At 37.1% G+C, this 12,944-nt stretch overlaps 1 protein-coding gene across 1 annotated transcript in view; it reads left to right on the top strand.

The window, feature by feature from the left end:
* The window catches only part of NLGN1 (neuroligin 1), a 686,783-nt gene that overhangs the window by 538,084 nt on the left and 135,755 nt on the right, over positions 1-12,944 (top strand). The window lies entirely within an intron of this gene.

Raw genomic sequence — 12,944 nt, 5'->3', positions numbered from 1 at the left:
AATGCCTGCCAATTACTGAAATCTCAAATAATACTAAGGTTATTAGAGTAAAACTGAACGTCTTCCTTCATCCACAACTCATCACCCCATAGTTCATATTTTCAGCAGACACCATTGAGTAGTTTTGTATGTGTATTTCCAGACCCATTTCTATGTAATTCTAAATGCACATGTTTCATAACATTGTAATCATTATGGAATGTACTTTCTTCAGTTTGCTTCTCACTTAATAATATGCCATAGACAATTTCCCCTGCAGTACGCAGAGGTCTACTTCACTCCATTTAACCACTTCACAGTACTACATAGCTTGGATTTACTATAATTTATTTTTAAATCCTCTGTCTTAAAATTTTGTGCAAACCCATTAAATTAGACAATGTTCTAATTTCACATGGATCTGGAAATCTTTGTCATGTACTTAATTATTCTGTGGACTTGCATTAGGGCCCTATGTTCTACACCACATGCTCTTGCTAGGGGTTCCAAAACTGCTTCAGAACAAGCATTTCTTCTTAGAGTGACTACAAGATTACTATAGGACTTACTTAGAAGCCAACCCTCAGGGCGTAGCAAGCTCTTTTTGACTTTGAAAGTGCTCTGGGAATATCTACCAAGGACTCATCATTCTAGGATTTATTTATCTAGATTATAATTTCCCTGACTGTGTTCTGTGGAGTACGAATATATCTCAGTAAGTGCTCAACCAAAAAGAATTCTTTGTCATATAATGCAGTAGTACCCCAGTTCCCCTTAGACATTCATGGACCACTGACTTTCATATTAAAAGTCAGGAATTTCCTGTAGTAAAGAAACTGATTTATCTTTGTTTAATCTAGCTTTTCTTAATATGAACGCTAAACCTTTTCTAAAATAATAGCTATATCTCATGAAATACTGTAGTCACAGTTTAAGAACCACTGGTCTAGATGCCTAGATATTTCACAAAATGTCCATTAACATTAAAAATAACAACCACTGAGAAACTAGATTCCAAATAACACAAAATAAGAATATTATTAGAGGTATGAGGGAAGGAGGTGCCGGATGGTCAAATCAGAAGCACACTGGGGAACAGAGATGTCTTATAATCGGTGGATGCCGTCCATTTCCTCAGACTCGGGCTGGCCAGCCACTGCCCTGGTGGCAGCATACAGAGAACCATAATGGGGCAGACAGGGCAGGAGAGGGCGGTCTCAGGCTGCCAGACCCTGTCTGAGCCATGGCAGAATCGTTCATTTCTTATCACCGGTCCATGATGCTCTGGCTGCAGATTACATAAAGCTTTTAACTGTGATTGAGCTGAGCACTCTTCTCAAATATTTTGAGTGGTGATTTTTAGTTTTGTTTTGAAAAAATAAACAGAGATGAACCTGAAAAAAAATTTGTGAGGATTAAATGAAATGATGATATGAAACAACAGGACATCAAGCACATAGCAAGTGTTCAAAAAATGCTGTCTTACATTATTAGTTCTACCTATCTGGTCATCTCATTGAATCACTTATTAATTTGACTCTCTAAATAATATTTACCAGTGACCCACCTTACCTTCTTTAGGAATTTAAACTTTACCCTGTGACACTGAATAGTAATTGGAGATTTATTTTTTTAAAGATTTATTTATTTATTTGAAAGAGAGAGAGGAGGGGCAGGGGAAAGAATTTTCAAGATGACTCCCTGCTGAGCACAGACCCCCAACATGGGGCCGATCTCATGAGATCATGACCTGAGCCGAAACCAAAAGTCAGAAGATTAACCTACTGAGCCACCGAGGTGCCCCAATAATTGGAGATTTAAGGCAGGATATGACATGGTCATGTTTCAGTTTTAGAGAAATCTCTTCCTCCCTATCTCTCTCTCTCTCTCTTCCCCCTCTCCCTCCCTCACTCCAGAGTGGAGGTTGAACTGATAGAGGAAATTTAAACCCCTAAAATGTAGAGTTTTAAGCCTCAAAATCCCAAGTTTCTTGACCAAAGCTTCACAATTTAAAAGTGCTAGAACAAGGACTAGAACTCAGACCTACTTAACTCTGAATCCAGACTTCACTTAATCCCACTATGGTGCCTGTGTTCCTGGCTTTGGGTAAAATAGGGCCCGGTAGTCATTATTTGACCTTCAATATATCTGAATCTGCAGAGCAATTGGCCTTGTTATGTTACCTATTCACTTCACTAATCTAAATAGTCTGAAGCTTTCAAATTCCTGTACCTTATGCACCAGGAAGTACCTCAGAGCTACAGAAATTCAAGTTCAATTTGAATGATACCTTTAGAGTCAACTGGGTAGCCTTGCATGTGCCCTACAGTTGGTAAAACATCGAGAGTTCAGGCCAAGCGCATATGCTCATTATTTCTACTGTTTTGGAGCAGAGACTAGTGACAGCATTTGAAGAACAAAAGCAGTGAGTTCTGTCTGAGAGCCACTTGACCTTTTCAACTCTACTTGGCCTCCACTCTGTCCATAGGTCCTAAGTGGAATGAGTGTGCCTGAGAGTGCTATTGTCTACAGCAGGATTTTATTTTGAGATCACTGACCAGACGCATTTCCACCCAATAGGGTGACCTGTGCTTTGTGTGAAAATACTGTGTGTAGAGCACAGGGCAACACTGCCACATTGATCCACATTTGTATTCCAGACAAGTTGGCAAGTATATAAAATTAATGCAATCAGCAATTAGGGCTTGAGCTTCAAGTAGCCCTAGAAATTAGTTCTAAGGTAGACTTTCAGCACAGTAAAAGAAGAAGTAGGAGAAAAAAAAAAGCTTTGTTTAATAGCTAGGGGAATGAAATTTAGTTCTGAATAGATTCATTTCTAGATACTCAATCTCCTGTTCTCACCACTGAATTTTTCATCAAATATAAATACACCTCCAGGATCTTACACAATGAGAACTATACACCCATATATTAAAGCACCCATCACTTAAGGTACATAGGATTTTATGGGGACAAAATCATAAACTAGAATATACTACCCAAACATATGTTTCTAATTTCTTTACTTTGTAGAGCTGAACCTACATGTGCATATAAATATGAGAAACCAAACTCACTATTCTTTCACTTGTCATTTTCTTCTTTAAATCAAGCAGACTTTCCTGCTTCTAATTTATACCCACACTCTCCTCCATCTATTCTTTTACCCTATTTTATACAGGATTTTCCCATCTTCTATAAGTAAAGACTTCTCTTTCCCCTCTTTGAAATGGCTTCATCTCTGGACTGGCTCTTGATCATGCTGCCTTGAAATGTCCTATGCAATTAAGGAAATAGATAAAGAAAAGTGAGTAAACATATTTCCCAAGCCCAGTGATAGTGCACATTTTCAATCTCCGTAAAAATATTTTAAGTTATTTAATGCCACCTGCAACTAATTATTTTTCCTTTTAAGAGGTAACCTCCTTAAGAGAAAAATTTTTCAGTTAAAGTTTTAACCCATCTTGAAAACTGGCTTTCTGCATGTTCTATAAGAGCTTGAGCATGAAAGTTTAATAACCATAACATAAAAATAGCAGGGTCGTGCAAAGGAAATGTAACCTTGCTACGTTCTTTCTTGCTTTAACTGAAAGAAGGCTTGTGCCCTCTGTTAGCTGAAAATCCACCAGGATCCCTTAGTCTTTTATTATCTTCTACCTAGAGGGGAAGATTATTTTTTTCTACCTCTCTGATGACATTTTCAAAATAATTCTTGTTCTTTAATAACCTCTTCAGGGAGAAGGGAAGAATGCAATTTATGACATCCCTGTGATTATCATGTGGCAAATTTGCCCTTCAGATTTAACAATGACATTGTTTTTCAGCCAGAACCTAGAACTAGATCTCAGAAAGCAAAGATCCCTTGCTCTGGCTTCTCCCTCACATGGAAAATCATTCCTAGCCTTGCTTATTTTATGGTTTTTAAACAACAGAAGAGAGATTTCTCTCTCTCTCTCTCTCTCTCTCTCTCTCTTTTAATAGCTGGATCTGTCATGCCTGCATACGCTGGTAGCTTTTGTGGTCACAGATGTATAAAGAAAATTTATTTCAGCACCATGTTATTTAAAAACAAAGAAATAAATAGATAAATGCACAAATAAATAAATATCCCATCATTCAAAAAAGATAAGAAGAAAGCTTTTTAAGATAGTGAGCATACATGGTTGACCCTTGAACAATAAGGGTTTGAACTGCACAGGTTAAATTATACAAAGATTTTTTTTTTCTTTTTAGAAACACAGTACAGTACTATAAATGTATTTTCCTTACGATTTTCTTAATAATATTTTCTTTTCTTTAGCTTACTATATTGTAAGAATACAGTATATAATACATATAACATACAAAATATGTTAACTGACTCTTTATGTTATCAGTACGGCCTCTGGTCAACAGTAGGCTATTAGAAATTAAGTTTTGGAGGGGTGCCTGGTGGCTCAGTCGGTTAAGCATCTGCCTTCTGCTCAGGTCATGATCTTGGGGTCCTAGGATCAGGCCCCACATCGGACTCCCTGCTCAGCTGGGAGTCTGCTTCTGCCTCTCCACCCTACCTGCCTCTCCGCCTTGTTCTCTCTCTCACTCACTCTCTCTCTTTCTCTCAAGTAAATAGATGGAATATTAAAAAAAAAAGAAAAAGAAATTAAGTTTTGGGAGGAGTCAAAAGTTATATGTGGATTTTTGGTACCCCAATCCCCATGTTTAAAGGTCAACTATATTCAAATAACCACTAATATTTTAGCACAATCTGGAAACACTGAGGATGAGAATACTAAATGCTACAGGTTACACATTTAAGCAGTGGGAAAATGGAACTATAGACAATTTACCTTAATTTAAGGTAAATTCACCTAAAATGAGTCTCTTTAGTGTAGACTCCAACTGTAAGGGAAAACTATTTTTCTCCTCTATCTTCAACATTTCTGATAACAGATATGTAGGGTTTTCCCACACCAAGCAGTTCTCCAATTCTCAGCTGACAACTGGATGTCCTACTAATTTAATTCAATTCTGATACCGTCTACCTGGAGATAGCATAGGATCCTACTGGTTAGGGGATCAGTCCCACAAGACTGCTCCCGCTGCAGGTGCCAATCGCCAGTCTAGTTTCTCACCAATCAGTACTTCTGACCAACCAGCTATAAATCAAGATTCCCACAATTCCCTCCCCAGGTTTGATAATTTGCTAGACTGGCTCACAGAATGCAGAGAAACATTTAGTGATTTATTATAAAATGATACAACTCAGAAACAGCTAGATGGAAGAGATGCACAGGGCAAGGTTTAAGGAAACCTGAGTGCACCAATCTCAGCACTTCCACGACCCAGAAGCTCATCAAATGCCATGGTTCAGTACTTTTATCAAGCTTTATCTCCAGCTTTTTCTGCCCCAATTCCCTCCCAGAGGTTGGTGGATGGGCTGAGAATTCCGCCTTCTAAACACCTGGTCTTTCTGGTGACCAGCCCCATCTTAAGTCACTTCATTAGCAAAAACTCAGATGTGCGCAAAAGGAACTCGTTATAAATAACAAAAGACACTCCTACCACTCAGAAAATTCCCAAGATTTTGAGAGCTCTGTCGCATGAACCATGGACAAAGACCAAATACATTTCTTATACCATACCAACTCATCAGGATTCACAACCTGGAATCCCAAAGTAAAGAGAGAGAACTATTTGCAGGCGTTTTGGAAATGAAAACCAGTAATAAAAGGCAGAAAAAATAATGGTCACCTGAGTAGGCAGAACAGTGAGATTTGTTGCTGGTGAATTATAGGAGATAGACAGCTGAAAGCCTATATAGTCAGTGTGGTGGTCAAAGACTTCTGCCTGTGAGTCGTCAATGCTGAGTCTGTAGTCAAGTGGCTGTTTTCTTTTGTTTGCTACCATTTGTCAAACATAAAAAAAAAAAAATCCATCAACAAATACTTACTAACCATCTATTTTGTACAAGGCACGGTACTAAATAGGGGCAGGGGGCACTGGTGAGTAAAACCACCATAGTTTCTGTTCTATGGAGCAATTTTCAGGGGGAAACGGGAAAGAAACAAATATACATTGTATATTATACATATATAGTATATAGTATATAATATATTATGAATATGCTAAGTGCCAGGAAGTAGAAACACAGGTTCTGTGAAAGCATGTTAAAAAAAAAAAAAAAAAAAAAGACCAAGCTTAGTCTGGAGGCTCCTGGAGGTTTCTCTGAGAAAGTTTAAACTAAAATTTGCAGTTTGACCAGGAATTTACCAGGCAAAGATGTAAAAGGGACAGCAGGTACAAAAAGCCTGACCCAGGAGGGGATTTGAGGCATTTGAAGAATGTGGATTTGTCAAGGATAATCTAGCTGAAGATTATTGAAGGTGACAGAAAATAAATGGTATGAGATGAAGCTGGAGACATATGTAAGTGACAGATTACAATGTAGGCAAAGATTAAGATTTTTGTCTTTATTTTAAAAGCAATGGAAAGCCATGAAAGGGCTTAAAGTAGAGGTATAATATGAGTAGATTTTCAGTTTTAAAAGAACTTTTTAATGACTATGTGTAGGATGACTTGGATCAAAAAAGAAAAAGTATATAAAATTCTATAGTTCAGTCTGGAGGCAAAGTTGGCTTGCACAAGAGTGCGGTGAGGGAGGATAAAAAGTCGAAGTGTTGATTTAAAGTATATTTAAAATATATTGTGAGTAACTTGACAATTGATTTGATATGGGGACAAGGAAAGGAGGACTCTGAAAGATGCACCTGGCTGTCTGGCTTGAACAACTAGGAAGTTAGTGGTGCCATTTACTAACAAAGGAAAGTAGAGGAAGAGAGGGTTGAATCAGGGAGTCAGTGTGGTATAGGGAGTTCAAGATGTGAACATATTCCCATTGGGATGCTGGTCAAGTAGATAGTCAAGTGGAAGTATTAAACAGGCAGTTGCATAATCTAGTTTGAGACTCAAAAGAGAGGTCAAAGTCTGAAATGTCACCTATGGAGTTATTGGAATATGTATGCATACGTCCCTGTTGGTTGTACATGAGATTGTACAGAAAGAGAGTACACCATGATAAGAGAAACAAGCAAAGGCCTAGCACTGAGCCCTGAAAAAAAAAAAAAAGAGTATCCGAAGAGATAGAAGAAAAACTTTAAGACTGGAATCTCAGGCAGAAGGAATGAGGTTGTCTCAAGAGAGTTGTCACCCGCTACCTTGACCAAAATTACTGCAGTTCAATAATGTGAGACAGAAAAAAAAAAAAATGCCCATTGAAATGAATAACATAAGGGTTTTACTTTGGGGCAGACACCATGCAGAGGTGCTTTATATCTAACTGTAATTCTCATGGTACAGTGGTAATATTGCCATGGGGCAGATGAGGAAACAGCATCAGTGTTCAAGGGCACGCATTAAGAAGTGGTGATGAAAATCTAAGGTTTGAACCTTAGATGGAGAGATGGAGCCCTGTATTCCCGCTTTGTCACTGAAGCCCTTTCCTGAACTAGTTTCGTTGTTTCTGTTGTTGCTGTTTGTTTGTTTGGGCATTAAAATCAAGGGCACAGATTTTATTCTGTTTATACTTTTATTGGTTTATGTCTACGTAGTAGCCTTGCCTCTCCCACCAGATTTATGAGTTTGCTAAGGGCAAGCCCCGGAGCATAGTGTAGGGGGGAAAGAAAATAGACTTTGCAACCTGACAGCCCTGGGTCATAGTTTAAAAATTATAATGTCCGTGAAGTGTCTAGTGGAGTGACAGGTACAGATGAGCCAAGTGTTGAATGGATGTGATTTTTATTATTTCTTTGTATCCCTTTTTGCCCAATGTGCTGTGCAGAACAAGATTAAATAAATAGCAGATTTAATTCTTAAGATACTGTTAAGTGATAATAAATTCTTCATCAGTTAATTGTACCCATCATAATTGCTAATATCGTTTAGGAGTCAATCAACTCCTGATAATGAAAATTTGCCTTTCCCTGGGACGGAGAAGAGAATAGAAAATGAGATACTCTGCTTTCCCTTAACCCTGTGTAAATGCCAAATTGGAGAACTAGACCCCTGAAAATCATGAGCTCCTCAAGGACAAGTTCTGTGATTTCTCTAAGCTGCCTTAATCTAGCACCAGGCACATGGTATTTACACTTAATCTTTACACTTAATTCCATTGTACTTAATCTAGCACCAGGCACATGGTATTTACACAGTACTTACTAAAATAAAATAAATAAATTGGATATTGATGAAGAGGAGATTTTTTTGGCCTCTGAAGACATTAGAAGTTTTCTTTCCTGAACTACAAAATGTCATGTGCTAGCATGGCATTCTAACTCCTTAACTACTGCTCTAAACTCTATTTGTACTATAGTTATATATAGTTTCTGTGCATTTACAATACGGTATATCTTACCATCCTTTCCAAAAATGTCATGGGAATTATATGATTTCAGAGGTTACGCTTGACACATGAACAAGCTAAAAATATTTCCTAGACTGAAACCAGGGCTTAATAAATATTTTCATCGTGATGACTCATCAAGCTTAATATGTTGGAGTATTGTGTGAGAAATCTTATTTAAATGGTTCAATTATGCCCAAGCATGTGGGAATTTATGTGGGACTAAATAATGCAGACATTTAAAAACTTCTCAATCGTCTGTTTTCCCCTTTTTAAAGCTTTACAAGTATAGTAACAACCACATAATCCAAGTGTGTGCTTATTTTCTATTATTTAGGCGTTATAAGAACATAATATTTTAAAACCACTTGATTCTATGTTATCTTTCTGTTATTTTCTGGAGTATTTGTTTACCTGTAATAGCTAACTCTGTGAAATGCACCTTCTGACTGTGTGTAGTGTTATGAAATTGTGCTACTCCCTCCCTCATCCCTTGCTCCTGCCAAGCTGGTCTCTTCCACACTTTTTTTTTTTTTTTTTTTTTTTTTTTTTTTTTTTTTTTTTTTCTTCCACACTTTTGAACAGTCCAGTTCTACCACCTTCCCCAGACATGTCACTTCCCCACCCCCGCCCCGCCCGACACACACACATTCTGTTGTAGAAGTTCCACTCCTTCCAAGGCTCAATTCCAAGACTACCCTCTCAAAGAGGGAAGCAGATGCTCCATAGAGCCTTGAGCTGAGTTTAATAAAGGCAATTATCTTCCTAATCTAACCCCTCATGTACTATTATTTGGAATGAATAAATTTGGTCTATTAAATATCTCTTTCTAAGGAATAGGTGTATATGTGTAAACTGCGAGTGTATTGCAAGCATCACAAACACGAATGTTTACACGGATCAGGAAGTTAAAGTAGATGAGTGCAGTAGGCCTGGTATTCAGAATGTGGACGGGGCAGGTGCTGTAATAAAATAGAGAGCATGTGCTTGTATATAGAAGCAGCCGCTGATATTTTTAGCTGATTTTTGCCAGATTTTGTTCTGTCATTTTCAGAATGCCTAGAAATGTGCCTGGCACATAGTAGAACCTCAATCAATATTGTTGAATGAGTGACTGAATTAATGCTAAAAGAGAAACCATTGCTTCCAAATCTCTCAACTTCTCAATAAAGAAGAGAAATCCAACATTTTTTTGGAAGCATTCTGAATTTTTAGTTTTGATGATGACTCCATTAAAATGAAAAGGTTTTCTGACCAAATATATCCACAAGCTTGACCTGAGAGTCAATAATTTGCTACCCATCTTATATTTGTTTTTTTAAGAGGGCATTCATGTCTAATAATTCTATAAAGGGTAATAACTCAAATATTACTTCTAGCTGCAGTCATGAAAAAATACTAAAATAATAAGAGAAAAGATAATGTGTAGGATAGAGAGGAATTGCATTTAACATTTTCTGAAACGTTTTTATTTGGATTCTCACTTGATCCTTATAACAGCTCAGTTAAATGGAAAGAAAGTAGCTTTCAACTCCATTTTACTGCTGTTTGAATACATCCAGTCTTTCCACTGCTGTTCTGATTGAATGGTGATTATTTATTGACCCATTTTAAAAGCAGCCCCAAAGTCCGTGTAGTTCTGGTCTTTGTACATTTAGTCAAACTGACTGACCTCAGAGAACTCAGAGTGCAGAGCTTTTACCTGCTCAGTTGGTAGCTTGTAACTTGTCCATTTTGGGATGAGCTATTTCAGTGGGCTTCATAAAGGAGCCACCTGCCTGGACATTCAGGAAGGCTGGGTTCTTTAGATATGGTGCTGCATACAGCAACCTGAAAAGAACATCATAAAGCATGTCCTGATTGTTGCCTTCCTCATGGCCTCATCTGGAAAATGTGTCTGCCTGCCAAATACAGCAGGCTCAGGAAATCAAAATAGAAATGGGAAACAAAGAAAATTAGAAACAAATTTATTTTCAGAGTGTGTCCTTGTCCTCTGAAGAGCAAAAGAATGCTGCATCTGTTTGAGGTCATTACCTAGACATTATAGGTAACAATCCTCAATTCAAACATGTCCAAGCATGTATAGTTACCCTGTTGTCAAATCTGGAGATGAGAGACCTAATACAAGCAGACAAGTATCATGTAAAAGTGAATGACTTTCCATTCCTTATTAAGCCTTCATTTGGTCTTAGATGTCTTAGGCTGCCAGGGAAATTGTCTATTCTGTACCTTCAAGACTTGAAGTACTGGGGCCCAAACAATCAATTTTTTGGTTTAGAATTTAAAGAGGTAAGAATCCCAGACAGTTGGTATGGAATGGATGAATAAATATGTTTCAACGCACCACCTGTTTCTCCTATTGCCCCTCCCAGGTACACAACACACACACACACACACACACACACACATGCATGCACACATTCATTAATTCCACTGAATCTAACTAATAAAAAGTGTTAAGTGGAGCTGAAAATGCATATATTCTTAGGAAATGAGAATTTTCCTAAATTTACAAAGGTAAATTTAGCAATCAAGGTGCATAGGACACTTGGATTAAGATGGTCTTGTTAGGTTTTTTGAGGACTCTGACATTTCTGTCATTTGCACTGGCTAGACATCAGCTGGCGGGGGACCCTAGCCAACGAAATAGTATACTTTATCTTTAAGCCTAGGACTGGGAACTATGTCAGTCTATACCACTGTGTATGTAAAGAAACATCTGTATTTAATTATAATTGTTTAAAAGCACGAAAAAAATAAAGTAGCCAATGTGCTTCATAAAATAAGGCACCTGCATATAAGTTAAATGGTCCTATGTGTAATTTTTCAATGTCTTCCATTCAGAAATCATGTGTAATATTCATGCTGTTTTCCAGAGTGGCTCTATACAACTGGCGAATCACTAAATTCTACCCCTGAAACTAAATTGAATTTAAATAAAAAAATTTTAAAAGTGAAAAAAAAAGGTCATGTACTTGTCAAGTAAATAATGTCTCTAGATTTACTGCTGATCTTACTATGTTGGTCACTAAGTCCACACTTCTCTTTACCATCAGTGTCAGCTGGAGCCTGTCTGTTACTAGTTTGCAGAATGCAGCTGCAGCTCACACCAGGAAGAAGATAGAACATCAGGGGAAAGGGCAGATGACGCTTTCCTGAGGTCAAATCACTGTGTTGTAGACCCACCACATGCCCCTACAGCTTTTTCCAGTGTCCAAGCCAAAATCTGTTCCTTTCCTGGCAGCTGTAAAGCCTGGGGAATCCAAATGGATCAGATCAAATATGATAAAGAAAAATGAATATATGCATTTATGCTTTTATTCATTCCACAGTCTGGAGAACCTGTGATGTGTCAGGTACTATGGTATACAAGGACACAAAGATAAAAGAAAAAGCTGGGAGATGTGGCTAGGACACAGCATGGTAAATGTGTGCCAGATGGAGGAGCCAACAAGAATAAAGGTAAAGGGATAGGACAATATGTTAGTAGAGTTGTAGTCATTCATGAAAACAGGAAAATGAGGTATAAGGAGCAGAGAAATGAGAAAAGACAAAATAAAAACTGAGTTCAGCAATTTGATTTTTACACTGAAAGTTTAGAGCATACAGAATATCCCTCAGTCAACAGCAGAGAATACCTAATCTGAAACTACTTGCTGGAAATTGTGTTTTTGTAATGTATGGCATTCAGTTCCTGCCAAATGCTTTCTGAAATAATATTTTAAAAATTGTCATGGGGATGTAGGCATATATTGAGAAAGATCTTCATGTGATTCTTATTCATCATACCCGTTTCCTAAGAAGAGAAAAAATAGTATAATGAATGTATTAATCATTCATTTGTCAAACTTCATCTCTATATTAAGCCAGATCACCAAAAAGCTTTTTAACATCATCATAGATTTTAATTCCTCCTGTAGATAGCATAATACCTATCCTGTAGATAGCAAAATTAATCCTTTCTCCAAGGTTAATATAGGAAATAATCATACATGGGAACATCTCTTCTCTGCATTGTTCGAACTATTAAAAATAAGTGTATTGTCTATTACATTGCCCAAAATGATTTATATGTTTTCACACATATTCCTGTTTGTTCTCCAGTTTCTTCTATTAGCCATGAAAGCTATGTAACCCAGTGTTTACCTCTTTATTATGGATGATGAAAGCAAAGCTAAGTTTTGATTTACATAGACATAAAGTTTTTCCCATATTAGTTGTATGATTTGAAGCAAATTGCTTAAACTCTGAGCTTCAGTTCTTTCATCTGCAAAATGGGAATAATAGTGATAATATTAATAGCAGTAATAATAAATAATAGCACCTGTTACACTTCCTGAAGATAATTTGCTTTTTAAAAGCTCTGGTTAAGGAGGGCACGTGTTGTGATGGGCACTGGGTGTTATATGCAACTAATGAATCATTGAACACTACGTCAAAAACTAATGATGTACTATATGCTGGCTAACTGAACATAATAAAAATAAATAAATAAATAAAATGTATAGAACCTCAAAAAAAAAAAAAAGCCTCTGGTTAAATCGTGTAATATGTGTATATGTGTGACTGTTTAAATAAAATGTAAACT

Source organism: Mirounga angustirostris, unplaced genomic scaffold (assembly GCF_029215605.1).
Source record: "Mirounga angustirostris isolate CCGP_5_RB_7025 unplaced genomic scaffold, mMirAng1.0.hap1 SCAF_1, whole genome shotgun sequence".
In the NCBI taxonomy this organism is placed as follows: Eukaryota; Metazoa; Chordata; class Mammalia; order Carnivora; family Phocidae; genus Mirounga; species Mirounga angustirostris.
Note: the sequence above shows the minus strand (reverse complement) of the source record. Positions and strands in the feature narration are given on the sequence as shown.